At 36.9% G+C, this 16861-nt stretch overlaps 1 protein-coding gene across 3 annotated transcripts in view; it reads left to right on the top strand.

Annotated features, from left to right (window-relative positions):
- GABRG2 (gamma-aminobutyric acid type A receptor gamma2 subunit) overlaps positions 1 to 16861 on the top strand; it is a 72564-nt gene that overhangs the window by 907 nt on the left and 54796 nt on the right. The window lies entirely within an intron of this gene.

A 16861-nucleotide genomic window follows, 5' to 3' on the forward strand; every position in this document is an offset into this window, starting at 1 on the left:
GGGGAGAGAGGGAGGGCTGGGGGGTGAAGAATCTGTTTGCAAATTTGCAGAGCTGTGGTGAGAATGCCGAAGGTTTGGGTAGCGGCATTACATTCATCTATCTCCTAGCAGCTGAGATCTTTCAGTGTTTTATTTCTCTTACGATTGTTGTCGCTCTGAAATGGACAGGGAGGGTAAGCAGCGGGTGTGTATGACGGTGGTACATGCCGGGTGTTTCATAGAATTTAATGCCGTCTTAGCAAAGCCTTTTATCTCTGAATTAATGTTTGCTACAGTGCATGGAGTTCTAATGCAGCTGTGTTCGGTGGGCAGAATGTCAGTGCATTCATGCTTGTTTTCACCTAAGCAGCCCATCATGGCTGTGCCTGGGCTGTGGGCTCCGGAGCGCGGGGCTCTGTGCCGTCCCCGGGGAGCCGGTGAAGGGACCGCGGGCCAAGGACAGGGATGCGCATCTCTGCACACCCCTCCCGAGGCAGGCAGCCAGGTGCTGCCTGCATCCCCCACTGACGGAAATGCGTTTAATACTGATAGAACAAGCAGTGGGATGTAATAGTGTTCGCTGATCATATGAGATGACTGTTTACAACAGCATTTACCCCCGCCCTGACACATGTAGTGTTTGAGGACAACCTGTGCATGCTGCGTATGTGTACTGTACACATAAATGTAAAGAAGTAAAAATCTTAGCAGAGGAAGAGGGAGTTTATATGTAGACGAGTAGAAAGTGGAGGGGGGAGTGAGTATTGCTGCAGTGCCAAGCATTACGCTGAACCAGACATTCTTGCAAAAAAAAATTGTGGACTGTGCATTTAACAGGTTAGATGAGAAAGTAGCATTGCACTGCCAAGTGCCTGGCCTTCCAAGTGGCAACAGACTTCTCCTCACAGCTGCATAAGCCATGTTGTCATTGGTACATTAGAGAAGTTAGTGCCCACTCTTTTCTACTATTAATGCTGTATTCATGCAGGCTCCTCATTCAAGTTTACCTTCTTTTTCTCCCCTCTTTTTACCTGGACACTACCATACTAAAAAGTGATTTTTTTTTTTTTTTCTGTTTAAGAAAAATCAGACTTTGTAGCTGCAGTGGTAGGATTTTAGTTCTAAGTAAAATAAAAGGTCAAAATTATTGACCAGGGAGATTAAAAGTTGCTGGCTTTTAGAGTAACTTTTCACAGAAAAAAAAAAAAAAAAAAAAAAAAAAAAAAAAAAAGAAAAGAAACTTTAAATGGTTAAAAATGGACTAGAAAGTTAAATAAAGCTTGGTGAGCCTACCAGGAGGGGTACTTCATTATTGAGAGTAAGATCACAGGTGCAAAGTATCTCTGATTCTTTCAGAATCATCTATGATTACTGTGTGAATATAGCAGTGGAAAATGAGCTTTCACAGGATTTCATGAACACAGGGTCTCAGGTTATTTTGACATAAAACTTCCACTAAAATAATCGCAGATATTTATTTTAACATGCTTCTTTCTTTTCACTCATCTTTCAGAATAACATAGCCCAAGAGGAACTTTGCCAAAATTATTTCATAAGCTTTAAAAGACACTCTTCCTAATGTAAATTAAAGTTTTCTCAGCAAAAGGTTGTTTTCTGTTCATAGCCATCTGATAGCAAAGATGGTTTTCTCTGACAGCTTCCTGACCTCATAATTTTAATGAATAAATTATATTCAGAGAAACAATATTGAAAAGCTACAAGTAAAGGGGAAAATTAGCCTTAGTGCTTTAAAAAATATTTTACATTAGTCAACATTCAAATACAACTTGAATTCTAATAATCTTTTCTCCTTCTGTTGTGGAAGCAACTTTACCATCAGTTTTGGAAACTCATGGACCAAGACACAGTTACAAAGTTGAACTTAGATACCATTTATTTATAGCCAAGATGAAAGTGGGGTTTTTGTTAAAAACTCAAACACTTCAGAAGGAAGGCAATATAATTGTATTATGTCACTTGTCCTGGACACTGAAATTCTGAAAGGTTGATGCAACTGAACACTTAACATATGTGCTCCATATTATGCATGTGAATAATTGTGTTGACATCAATCAGAACACACACAAATGTTTAAGTATTTGCATAATTTGATCAAAGTAACTGAACACATAAAAATTGATTACCAGTATTGTGCAGAAGTTTTTCCCTTATTAATAAAACCCCCAAACTATATAAATTGTCGCAAAATTGTTGATATTTAGAAGATTAGAGAAAGTTAAAGCATCATTCAGGCATTAATGGCAGTAGCTAAAATTCTGGCATTGAATTCAGCAAACCATGATTTGAATGAACTCATAACAAATGTCATGTTACAACACTGCAGTACTTCACCTTTACAACAATTTTTTTCATTAGTTTTATTACATGCACAGAGTATGATGTTGCAGTTGTGCACACTAAAGTTTTAGGAAGTGCTTTCTTCCAATTTGTTTCTTGACACTCATAACCGTACTGCAAACTTCTTGCATAAAGTTCCACCATCATCGTATCACTCAGACTAATATAGCAGCATAGTGCAGTCCATCAGATTGACTGAAGCTGTGTTTCAGTGCAAATGGGTCAAAACAAACTCCAAATTTCTGAAAATTGTGCATCAATGTAAATAAAATAGTTTAGTATTTGCACACTTCAGTATGGTGTTTAATTGGAACTAAGTATTTGATTACACTTATTGAACATGTAATAGATAAATAGCACATTACATGTAATAGAGCTCACTCGCCAGCAAAGTTTCAGATAGATTTAAAGCTATACTCTGCACACTATTTACAGATAAGTTTTATTAGTTATTTCTGCCTAGTCCTTAGCTTTAACAAATTGTCATAATAAAATCATATGGACCAGTGCGAATAAATATTGCCAGAGGTCCCACTGAAGTCACTTGTAGCATTACTGGAATAAGATGTTGCTCAGCAAGAGACAGTTTCTCAACTAACAAGAAATGGTTTCTTTTAAAGAAGTGTCATGGCAGAAGATGTGAATCTAGGTGCTGTTGAATGATGATTTTATCCTTGTCTATGATACTATGAAATTGAGTAGTTAATGCTGACTGGCGTATACACTACAGTGTTTGTTTCAGCAGAGTGGGAGCTGTATGGACACAGGATCAGCACTCGAATTAAACATTTCAGGGGTAGAAAGGAGGGTGAGACTGCTTTTGAGTTTTTTCATAGCCATGGTGCATTCCTGACTGCTATCAGCTGTAATGCTGGGATACAAACTTGAAAAAACTATTGTAATAAAAAGACTACCAAAACCACTGCTCTAAAGTAGATTTGACCAATTAAGTAAAATTCCCACTATCTCATTACTAATGACTTGATGGGGAAAAAAAGATTACAGACAGTTTCCCTACTTGAAAGTATATAATGATTTGGAGATGTGTATTAAGCCCTTTAACTAGTGCTTTAGACTCTACCACCTAATCAAAACCTGCATGCCAAAATTCATGCATTTCAAAATACTCTAATGAATGTGCAAAGTGATGCTACAAAGTCTTTCAGAAAGTTTGAATCCTTAAAAATCCGAGAAGTGAAACTTCTTAATAAAAAACCTATCGAAACTAAGTACAGTAAAAATAGCTTAGGAAACAATTCTACTCTTTTAAAGTAGTATTTCCCATATGATTCATATTGTATGTTTTCTTCATGCCATCCAAATCATGCATTTGGGTTTTAAGTTTAAACTGTGATGATCTGGAAAAAAGATCTCATTGATTTGGGTTGTGGTCGCAGTTTTCCTCTTTATGCTACATTTGCTCTGTTGGCATTATGTCTAGAAATTCTACAACAGCTGCACAACAATTTAAAAGGGAAGAAGACTCTGATAGGAGTGAACACATTAAAGGAAAAGAAACAAATGTCTAGTCAAAAGAAACTGAGTCCAAATATCAGTCCCAGTACAATTAAATCTCACATACTTTCTCCAAACTTTCTCTCACCACTTTCTCCAACAAAAAAACCTGAATTGTGAATTGAAAGTATGAATTATTAAAGGATTAGATAAAGCATTAGACACGGGTGAGCAATAACAGGTACACCTGCATAATTATAGCAAGGTTGATTTTTTTTTTTCATATTCTGCCTCTTATGCCTTTTTAAGTATATCTGTACTGATGAGTACAGTACCTTGCAGAGACAGAGTCATAGAGTGGTTTGGGTTGGAAGGGACCTTAAAGATCAAATAGATTCAACCCCTCTGCCATGGGCAGGGACACCTTCCACCAGCCCAGGTCACTCACAGCCCTGTCCAGCCTGGCCTTGAACCCTGCCAGGGAGGGGGCAGCCACAGCTTCTCTGGGCAACCAGAAAATATGTTAAAGTAGGCTCCAAAGCAGAGGCAGTTTTAAGGTCAGTACTTCTGACTGGCACTGTCCTGCAGTGTGGAGATGCACTAGCTCATCTGAAGCTAGCTCAGTACCCTGGAGCCTCTCCCTTGTTATATCCAGCCACTCTAGCTATAAAAGTTCACTATATTACTAGATTCAAAGATTCTTTTAGGATGATAATTAGATTTTTTTTTTAAGCATTCAACAGAGTAACTAGAGTGTACTGTGTTTCTCTGCTTCATTGGTACAGTCTGAACTGCTGCTTTACATACTGCTGTACCTGCAGCCCCACTTAGAGTCTCATACGAAAAAAAAGGTAAATCATGTGAGAATGGCCGTGAAGAATACAACGCTAGCTGGGGGCTTGCTTAATATGGATTTGGGCTTAGCAAATGTACACATTGAAAAAATGATTGATATAGGGGTGTTAGAACGGAAGGGGTTTTTTAAATTTATTTTTCATGCTTCATAGCCTATCTCGTGTTGTACCTTTTTAATGGACATTTATTGCAATATAAATTCCCTTTAACACAGACAGTAAGGCTTGATTGCCTGTTTTCCCAGTTACATCTGCTAAGAAATCAACACCCTATCCTATACCTAATGCTGAAAATCTCAGCAGTTTTAGGAATCTCCTCACATGACGGGCCTAGTTTTATCCTCTCCATAATCTCTGACCCAGTGAAGTCAGGCGGTTGCTGAAGGAAAAGCCAGGACCTATACAGTATAAATTCTTACAGGTAGTTATATGTTCATAAGTAAGAACTGGGAAATAACCCAAAGTTAAATTATAACTCAGTAAGAATCTTCAAGAAGTGTTTCTTACACTGCATAATGCTTTTACTTTTTGCAGATAGCTCTCAACCTACATTCCAGCTAACTGATTTACAATACCTCCGAAGACTTTTTTTCTTCATTCCTTCTTTTTTATTTGATATAGAAGATTAGCTTAAACTTTACACTCCATTTCAACCCACAGACTGTAATGTAAATTGATTTTAAGTGGCATGCAGGTTTTGTCCTGAGCCCCTGGACATAAAGGAATTTCTCCACTCAAGAACAGAACTTGTTTTCTGTGAATGGAAGTCCTGAACAAGAACTAGGGAGACTTTGTGGCAGTAAAAGAGAAAGAGACGTGTTTATTTATCTCTTTTTAGAAAAGATATGACAAGTGATGATAGAAATAGTTGTCCAGGTAACTTCACTGGAAGTAGATGTATGCTTCTGGGCTCAAAGGTGGAGGTTGTTTACTTAGAACAAGATACATTCATTATATGATGAATAAAAAGACTGCAGAAGGTACCAGGAAATAAGCATAAATTGTAGAAAAAATGTCCATCACCATAGTCAGGTAACTGTATTTATTATCAGGTAAGGAAGAGCCTGTTTCATAGAATGAGACTAAAACCAAACTTATTCAGCACTTAAGAAATTAGGGACTACAGCTGCCCCTAGTGAATATATCCAAAACACTAAAATCGGGGTGAAGAGCTATTTTAGCTGAAGGGGAGATGAGAAAGGAACAGCATAAAGTGTCTGTTCTAAAGGCACTTTTTTAGGCTTTAGACTCAATATGATGAGTGACTTCTGATGACTTAAAACTTAACATTCATTGCACGCTTCCTTTTGATACTGGGTTATAGCCCAAACTGTCATGATGCTAATAAAAAGCATACCGTGAGAGCCTGGATTTACCTAGTGTGCACACCTGTAGAGGCGTATTGTCTTTAAAGGTATTTTATTTAGGTGAGCTCCTGGCTCAGAAGAGCTCCAGTGCAGTAAGTAGGAGCTTTCCTGTTGTCTGAAATGGGTCCAGTTTCTATTTGTGATGTCCAGAAGTAACCTGCTTGTTTGATTCGTCCAATTAAGAAGAAATTCAGCTTTGCGCTAAACCAGAAGGTGGAGAAAACAGCATTTCATTTTATCTTTGGAAACAAGAAAATAATATTACTTGCTTTTAAACTTGTCATATGAAGTGGTTAGAAATTCATTTATATCAGAATGTGTAACCATCTCCTTCAATGTGAGAAATTTACAAAAAACTATCTTTTTTTTTTTCATCCATATGAAAAAAGAGTGGGAAGAGGGAGATAGTGGGTACATATTTTCACAAGTCCCAGCACCTGCCAACTGGCTGAAACAAACTGAGGTAAAAGAGGGGCGAAGGTGGTAGGTTGAAGAAAGCTATTGAGAGAACAGTGAGGATTACATCTAGTGTGATTCGGGGGTATTTGTATAGTTGACAGGAAATTAATATGCGAGTCTTGTCAGACTGAATATTGGGTATTCAGTCTGACACACAGTGATATCCTCTTATTTATATAACTGCGTAATATTTTTAACACAGCTACTGTCAAAAAAGGGAGGCTTTAATGCTGCTGAAAACCACCAATGGCTGCATAAGCAGAAGAGAAATATAGCAAACACCTTCCCATGTAAATGACTACCTCAGCTGCATAATGTTACTTCATGTGATGTCCTAAGCAACACGGAAAAAAGTTGACTACAGAAACATTACTTTTTTTCTCTTATATAAAGGGCATAGAGCACCCAATGAAATTGTCATTGTCTGCCTGAAAATGTAAGAAAATGGTTTACTCTCTAATCAGTGAGATAATGCAAAGCCCAAAGATTTATACAGATTCAAAATGAAGCAAAATACTTCAAAGTCCATTAAACTCAGTGGTAACATTTCGGTACAGGAAATCTCTAGCTGCATGTTTCTGGAAGCGGAGAGCTTTTATCAGAGAGGCATCATTATATTCTTGCCCTGATCTTATGCTCTTAGCTTCCACTATTGACATCTGCCAGATGCAAAATACATGGCACAATATATAGCTGATGTAACCCAGAGTAATCATTACGATTACTGCAAAGTTATAGCAGATAATAGAACTTCTGTAATTTATACAAGAACCTCAATACAACAAATGATTATCATTAAGGAGAAAAACACTAATGTGTAAGTCAGATTTTCTTATCTGCAGGATCAGTTCTGTTTTTTCAGATTTAGTGGAAGGACATTTTCACACATATTCAGTAAAGTACAACACAATGCGTAGGCCTAGCTGTGAAATTTGGCCATTGTATATGAAACTACATATTACTTCTACAAGACAGAACTTTCATCTGTTTACAGACACCCAGCAAAACATTAAAGAAATAGCACTTATACAAAACCTAAACCAACATACAGATTATTACCAGAAATAAAACATCAATATATGGAAAAAAGCTGGTTTTAAAAATGAAGGATAATAATGAGCATTTGGAAGCAATGTAACGTGAAGACAGTTATTTTTTATGCTTGCTTTAGCTCTTTCCAAAAGCAGCATGTAATCATGTATGAAATTATATGTTTTACTGAATGTCATCCTGGACTTTGGTGTGAACTCTTACGGTGAGAGGCTAGCTTTTTTCTGAGCTATTTATCAACTTAAGCTTTTTGAATGCTCCATGTTATACAGAAAAATACCTATGGTTCTATACATTGATGAGAAATGCATCTTAAATAGGATCTCATGCATACCCCAAATAACATTCTGACAGAATTCCCTGGAAAACAGTGGGTGATATGAGAAAATGAATGTTTTCCTTCAGTAGTGATTCAACATTATATTGTGTAACACAAATAGCATGTTTTGGTCATATGAAGCTTTAGTTAATCTGTAGTAAAATATCTTCAGATCTAAACAGAAATCTGCTTGCTGCAACAGATTGAGGATTATCTACTGAATTCCACTTTCATTTAATTCCCTTATTTTTCAAGAGAGAGAAAAAGAGAAGGGGAAAAAATGAAAAAGACAACAATTAAGAACAACTAATATTAATGAGAACATGCTAGAAAGCTTTACAAAACTAATCAATATATAATTCAATATATTATTAAGTGATAATGCACTTCTGAGACCTACTGATCTATGCAAATGTTTGATAAAGCTGGAAAAAGTGTGTCACCAAACCACAATGAATTATACTCTTAAAGGTCAGATAAAGAGATCAGTCATTTATTGGCCATCTTATGAAAGGGTGGTATAGAATGCACTCTGCTTTTCCTCTCCAAAAAACGATGAAGACACAAAAGACTTCACGCTGTAGTTTAAGACTAACAAGGCTTCCATCAGGTATATAGCAGATACTGATCAGGCAAAGGAGAACAGATCATCAAGGAGCCTGCAATCATCCTTCCTCTTCTGCTGTTCTAAACATCTCTGGTTTTCACTTTCCCAGGCCCAAGAGCCATTCTTCCAAAGTTTAGGCATTCAAACTGCCTCTGTGTGTAGACAACTAATCACCTGATCCTAAAAAATCAGTAATAAAATTCTATATGCAGATCATTAGCTCATGCTTATTTGTGGTAATGGCCAATATTTTCATAAGAACTGTGAAACCATTGCCAAAACAGATACCACACCAAAGGCAAAGAAGCACACATATGTCAGTGAATGAAGAATGCCATCAAATAATTGATATACGATTAAAATTACAGTCAGCCTGACTTGCTACAGATGATATCACTGATAACTCTTAAGAATCACTCAATACAGAGAGGAAGGACTTCAGCTACGAGCCCAGACAGGCTGTACAGTTGCTGTGAACAGGAGGGAGAACTGAAGAAGATCTAGAAGTGAATTATGAAGACTGGAATTATACAGCATTTTTAACACAGCGACAAGAAGCCTGCTACTACTTCAAGAGAAAACCAGTGCAGGGATTCAGAAAGATGAGGTATTATGATCAAGTTAACAAAAATGACAAACACAGGGCAACTTTTTGCATGAAGTGAAGATAGCCTGCATATATGTTTTGGAAGTTAGAGGCCAGGGAAATGCCACACTCAAGTAAGAAGAGAAGTGAAAAAGCTGGTAGTAGCTCCCAGTTATGCAGTAAAAGGAGAGAGCAGCAGACAGAGTAACTCACCACAATAAGTAACTGTGTTTGGAGGAGTGGTCATGCTGTAAGATGGCATGGAAAAAAAGATGAGGTGTGTGATCCTCATAATAATATCTGCACCGCCAAGTACTGTCTTAGCAGCTGAACTTGAAGACTGTAAACCCACCTTTTGGCTTCTACATACATAACTGAAATGATGCATTTTGTTCCTACAGCATGTGAGGGCTGTGAACCCAAATATGTCAGAGTATTAAGATTTTATTTTGTAACGTAGTAAAGGAATCATTATTTTCTTAGAAGGTAAGGATTTGGAAGAGGTGAAGTTTAGCAGTGGTAAAACACTCGGAGGACCTTAGAATACAATCACAAATATTGCTGCTCTTTTAATGAGCCAAAATAATTAACTAGCATCAAACAGGCATCGCACTGAATAAACATACTGGATATTTGTAACCACTTTGGGGCAAGGACAATCAACATTACATCAGTAGCATTTTTTTTTCATTTCCCTAGTTTACAAAGGAAATGCTAAAAAACCCACTAAGCTGCTTTAAAGATTTAAAGCATGCACTTAACTTAAAACCTTAATAAAGTTGTAATGCAGCATCTAAGATTAAAGTCACCACAAATTCTTAACTTCCCAGTCCAGCATAACTAATAAGGCTCTGAACACTATATATAAGAGGCAATGGTGAACAAAATTAAAGTATTCTTCTCTGCCACTGGTTATTGTGTTACAGATTTACAATGCTGCCTCCTTGATATCAAAAGGCTGTAAAAGTAAGATACCTCTATTTCACCCAAGTAAGGACAGTGTTTCTTTCCTCCCATAACATGCCACCACTGCCTCTAGAAAGACTTAACTTCTCAGACATTAAATTAAGCGATTTCAAATTATTTGCTATTATTATCCAACCACTTTAACCACTTTCACACCCACTTAATACACTTTAACTACTTAATATCCCGTCAGTTTTACTCTGGGTATGCTTCTTAATAAGGATTATTTCTATAATGAGTTCCAGAATTTACTATTCAGTCATCTAGGGATTATATGTGTGAAAACAAACCCTGTATAGATTTGATTTTAAGAGGGAATAGGAATAATTTTAGCCTTACAGATTTCAAAAAATGGATTTTATTTTAAGCTTTGAAATCAAATTAATCTTTGCAGAAACCAAGAATTTCAGCTCACTTGGTAACTCTGAAAAAGTTCTGAGTATATGATGGCTTTTGGAGAGTATTAGAAGAGAAAATTGTTTGCAGCTTTAATTATATAATTTGTTAAGGAAGAAAAATAAAAAGAGGAAACATACTATATTGTAAAATCAATTCTTTTGTAATGGTCCTCAAAGCACTGTGTCTTTCAATCTCTCTATGGTAGATAAGCAGCAGAGGTGATTAAATTAATTGCAATATATATTTGGATGAAAAATGAGAAACATTTGTTATCTGAATTGTTATCTGCATATGCAATGTTCTGAGCTCCTCAATAAAATATTAATAAAAGGATATAATGAAAAAACCCAAAGTTTAATAGTCAAATTATGCCCAACCATAAATAGTATGTATTTTAAATACAACTTCTCATTTTAGTTTACCTGCAAGAATTCCAGACAGCATGTGAAGAATGCATTTCTTCAGCAGAGACACGTCTGCAATAACACCTTGGGAAACTGAGGCAGCTAAACTGGGGTTCAATTCTGCATGGATTCTAGCATTCAAGCCTTCATCAAGGAAAGCACTTTCACTTCTGTTCAAATGTTTACCAACATGGTTTTCTGCACCAGAATCAGAACACCGAGCACTTCGCAGTATGAAAAGCATAATCCTGGAAAATGACAGATACAAGCTAAAAATGCCAATATTGCCAGCAAGCGTATTCCAGTTATGTCCTCTCTCCTAAATTATTTCACTGGTAATGTCTCCTGGAAAACTGTAGAGCTTGGACTAGCACTTGTTCTTTATTTAACAAATTATTTTGAGGTATGTTTGCCAAATTCCCCAGGGATTCAGGAGGATAAACTGCATGTAGAAGTTTTGTTTCAGTGGCTTCTGGTGTGATTTCTTCTCATCAATACTCCACCATTTTGCATAAGTCTGTAGCTCACAAAAAGCTGCTGGAGCTGTAGCAAGGGAAACTGAAGATTAATTTATCCATGTGAGAAATATGCTGTGATAAGTAAAACCTCCTTATCGTCCCTTTGCTTCCATTAATTTCAGGGGTTTGCTCTCTTTCCAAATTTTCAGGTCTCCGTTCTCACCTGATGGTCCCATCTGGCATCTGCTCGTGTCATGGAAAGACTCTTCTTTTTTAAAAAAGTTCCTGGTTATGTAGTTTGGATAAGATCCGCAAAGGACCAACAAAATCCATGAAGCTCATGGTGTCTTCTCTATAGCAACTAGGGTCTGAAACCATCTTCATTTTGCTATTTAGCTTATTCTTAGTAGCCAGGATTCTTTGTGTGGCTGCCCTAAGTATCTTAATGGATTTTGTTTCAGTGCTCACAAACAGTGCAATCTCCATAACTGACACATGTAGCTGGTGCTCACACCTCTTAAACAGAGCCCCCACAGCTGGGAATGAACTAGTTCAAGATGACCTGTTCAGATGGTAGCAGCTGCCTATCACTACTTGGTCTTGTACCGATTCACCTTTAGAGCTTTGCTGACATGCCATGGCGGGTGATTCATAGAGCTCTGAAAAAGGGCCAAGAACACCTGCTGGGGATCTGGAAACTGTGGCCTGAATATGTGCATGTTTTGGTTTACATCTGAAACAGTCTCTGCAGCATATGTAGTGGATCCTTTGATTTAACCACAGTGTAGAGCTGCAATGAAGATGAGGAAAAAAATACCCTATCCTCTTACATAATCTGAAGGAAGCATTTTTACCTATGTATGTCTTTCTGTGTCATGCTCTGCAGTATCTTCTGCACTCTGTATTCCATTTCTAAACATATTTTGAAACTCTAGTTACATGAATCGACATCTCCTAGACCTTAATGTGGTTTCTCCCTCTCCAGGAATTTCAGAAATAAATCGGTCATAGTTGTACCTTATAAACTTGGTTTCCAATGCAGTTTTTCAAAATAATGTTTTTGTAATATATTTATGGCTACATATACTAATATTTCTGACCCTCGTAGCCAGTTCCACACATTAATCAAACCCACTCTTAGCTTCTGCTTGTACTCAGTTATAGTTCTGATTCTTGCCCTCTTTTTGAGTTATGAGGCATCCATCTCTGAATACTATCTACTTACAAGTTTCTAGTAGCTTTCTCTTTGAAGGTTCCTTTCCTTTTACAAAGACAAACTTCTGTGATCATAGTAAGAACAATGACAGTTTATAAAAGAAAATTATACTCTATTGATGAGATAGTCAAAAAAGATATGCCAAAATATTTCTGGGGGAAAAAGAAAAGTCTGGGAAATATATGTTTGTATGTGTGTGAAATACAAATTGCTCCTATTTTCCTGGTGTTTTGACTAGCCTTAATAGTCACATTTAAATATAAGGCATGGGAAGATAGGCTTTGCAGTGATCATTATGCCAAGCCCACTCAAATGTCAAAAATTTCAGAGCTAGGCAGAATTTGCATGTTATGTGTTTTACATTTTACTTATTGGAGACTGATAGGCCAAAAAGAGAGAAATGACACTGACTGAACCCATACACAGTTTTTTCTCATTAAAATAAAGTTACAGAGTCACCGTATTATTTACTAGTTAACACCATTAAAACAACTTACCATTTTTCAGAAAAAGATTTTGAAGTTCTTGCATTAAAAGCTAAATACACTTAACAGTGAGATTTTCTTCCTATGGAATAGATATCTAAAGTATGTATTTTACATCTTTTACTGTACTACTCCTTTCTGAAATTATGTTCCAAAACATTTGTCATAGTGGGGCATAAATAGGAAGGGAAGATGTAGCAGCTTTGCATCTATATTTGCCTTGGAAGGAATATTTGTGAACTGTAGCATGTAGCCCTGCAACACAACATTGCCATTGCTAATGACAGGCCATAATCTTTGCACTGAGCTTGCAAGGCCTCAGGACAGAGGGTTGTCAGGCCTGCTGGGTCTGAACTTTCTTGACCTGCCCAGAGCTTTGTTTTACTTGGTTTAGCTGCCACAGCAATTTCACTAATTGACCAGGGATCTATGGCTAATTTGTTCGACTTTTTGTATGGTACACCCATAGTTTTATATAGACAATAGTAACAAGCAGTGACTCTGTGAAGAATGAGTTATCTACATAGTTATGTAATGCAGAGAAACATAAGCCTAGTATGACAGCAGGAGCCTTGAGAAGTGGATATGGGATGCAGTATAGAGGGGTACAGGCATGAGGTGACATTGCCATTGAATAACCCCACCTGTGTACGTATTAACAGCAGAGGTAATCCTTATCCAGCACAGTACAATCCTTATCCAGAAGCTAAGATGTTCATATGCCCCACAGAATTAGGGAAATGCTGACATGAAGCCATCCCAGTAGTACCAACCACCAAGGAAAGTCCAACAGAATTCCACAACAAAACCAACATAGGCCTTTTCATCAAAATAAATAAATAAATTCCATAGGGGAAATTCAGGCACACTTGTTGACAATTTTCCTACTCAGCTGACATAGAGACATTAGCTTGCCACTTACATTCTTAATGTATCACACATCTACCCTGTTATCAGAACTAAATTCTACATCCACCTCTGCACAGTCTGTTTTATGAGCATGAGTGCAAACAGCGTCTTGCATGATATGTTGCTTTATGTGGGAACACATGGGTTACTATTGGTTACCATGCATTAAAAATTAAGTTAAATCAGAAGCATTGTTTAAAAAAACCCAAGGAAAACCAGTTTAATTTTCACCATTTGCTTACACTCATTTTGTGAATGAGTTAGCTTCATGATAAGTTAATTAAAGACATATGTATCAAGCAACTATTTTCTGTTCATTCAGCTCTTTCAAGACACATTTCTGTCTAATAAACATTTCAGTAATGATACGTGATCTGAAAGAAGCAAGAATTAAGAATATACTCAGAATAAACCTATACTCGTTTTAAGTTTATTTTTGACTGTCTCCCTAATCATTCAGGCTTTATCTGATCCATTTTGTTTACCAAAGATGTGGACTATAATATTGGTGATAAGTACGATGGAAGTGAGTTTCCCAGCAATGCAATGTCATTTTTTAAGGCATGGTTAGTGATTGTTTCTTCCTCTGTAATGAGATGGCTTACCATCATGTCTAGTCTTCACCAAACACAAATAATAAGGCACATTTATGTGCCTAGTTATGTTATAAAAATGGTTTACACTTACATGCAGAGATGATATAACTTGGCTTACCACAGCAAGTAGAAGGACACTAATCCTTTAACTGGGGTAAGCATTCAATGTTCCTGACTCCTTGCCCAACACTAGGAATTCCACATTATAGCGCTTTGCTGTGTACTGAGACATAGAAGACAAGAACAAAACCATTCCCTGACAGATTTAATTCTAATGAGGATTTATATTCAGTTTAACTCAAATTTTAAAGCTTACATCTGTAGACAAATAAAGGTATTCTAAACCTCAAAAAAAATACTCAGGAGGGTTACTCAATAAGCAAAACTGCTGACATTTCTAGCACCTCCTGTGTTTGTTTTTAAACATTGTCAGATAGTGATGTGAAGATGACTACATCACAAATGATTGATTGCAGAAGTGACTTCCTTCTGGGTGAAATTACCATGCTGACAAAATATTAACAAAATGTGCAAGTATTTTGAAAAGCCATGAATATGAGCACCTCATAGGGTATTATAGAACAAGAATCTTTATGTCATTTTTCAAATCTAATTGAGCAATAGGATTGTTTTTTTTGAGATAATGTTGTTTAAATAGAAGGCTGGAGGGCATCCATGTTTTCCTGATCTTACTCACTGAGAACAGAATTAAGCTTTTTGCTCCTCTTGTTAATTTATAGTGAGATTTCAGAGAAATCTTTTCTAAAAGTAATGTACCTTACTGGGGAAGCGAAATTACATAATAGTAACAGATGACAGTTCCATACAATAAAACACAGCCAGAAAAAATGAAGAGAACTCACACTAAAAAACACCTAGTTGTATCACGTATCAGTAATGGCTGTTAACTCCTTCTCTTGAGCTCTCCCAGGTATAGTGGAAATCTATAGGAGCTGAGTAATAGCAACAGGCAAAAATCATGCCCCAAGTGTGTTAGATTTCATGTGCAGAGACGCATAGAACAGTTTTAAAAGAAATTAAGAAAGAGGAGAGAAGGGGCTGGGAGGGGAGGGGAAAGAAGTGGAGAGGATAGGAAAGTAAACCAAAATATAAACCAAAATATAACCCTTCAGAGGCTCCCCGAATTCCAAGGTTATACCTTTTACAATTAGATATAGCTAGAGAATTTCAAATAAAGTAGCAGAGATGCAGAAGAATATGTGAACATATTTATCCCTTTTCAGTTTGTTTCTATCTAATGCCTTCCTTCACTTGCCACTAAAATGAGTAGCCATAACCACAGTAAAAAGAGATACATGAGTAGATTACATAATGTCCAGTAAACAAGATGTAAGGAAGCATATTCATACAAGCTTGCAGCTCAAAAAAATTTGTAATAATCATCTTAAGTTATGGAGGCTTATTTGAATCACCTGATCACATCTTAGACTCCTCCAGAGTTCTCTTAAGTATAAATGCTGCAGTTCGGGCTCAGGCTGTTCAAAATGAATGATGTGTGCTTGTTTCTGTAATTCTCTCTCTTGTTCGTTACTGGCTATACACGTTTGTTTCACCCCTCTACATTTTGCTGTCCTCTCTGGGGGCAGCATATATTTCCTCTCCCTGCCCACAAGTTTTATATTATGGTGTAATTCAGTTTTGGACAATTACATCAGTCTGTTCTGATAGCTCTGAAGATCAAAATCCTTTATCAGCTTATTTAACCAATGTGCCTCAACTTTCTGCTGGAGAACTGGATTCTAGACTGGGTGCCACATTTCAGCTTTCGGTTCTTCGCTACGCACCAACACTGGTCCCTGTTTCTGGTAGTTTTGGTGACAATTGGCCATGAGCCATTGTGTTGGTACTAGAAATATTTAAAAAGGAGTAATAATCCTCATGCTCACTCATGACTTGAATCCAATCAGTAGTGCACTGCAAAAATGGCACTGCAATTTTTCAGTACAGTGAACTGGAAAACAGTAAACACTACAAACCACAAGTCTTATTGGTAGCACTCTCAATAAATGCACTCTAAAGGGCTTTTTTAAAAAGCATTTTCACAAACTTGCAGGAAAGAAACAAAACTTAAACCAAGTTAAATCTCCATTTTCAGCGTTTCTGAGTAAACACTTTCTGAAGTCACATTCAGCTGAATCTGCAAATATGGAAAAGGAGATGTTTCAACTATGAAGGGCCAAACTTTATGATGTGATAAGGTGCTATAGCTAATGTGAGTGCACATCTTGGGGAAGATGTAGAATGACTGGAAGATAAACAAGTCTGCTATGATTGACAGTTTTATAGCGACTAATGCAAAACCATCATTGCCATGTAACATTTTCGAAGTCTGTGAAGAGGTTTAAGATTTGGGCTGCTTTACTCAAAATGGCT

This window comes from Athene cunicularia, assembly GCF_003259725.1.
Source record: "Athene cunicularia isolate RWA chromosome 13 unlocalized genomic scaffold, athCun1 chr13_part1, whole genome shotgun sequence".
NCBI classification, from domain to species: domain Eukaryota; kingdom Metazoa; phylum Chordata; class Aves; order Strigiformes; family Strigidae; genus Athene; species Athene cunicularia.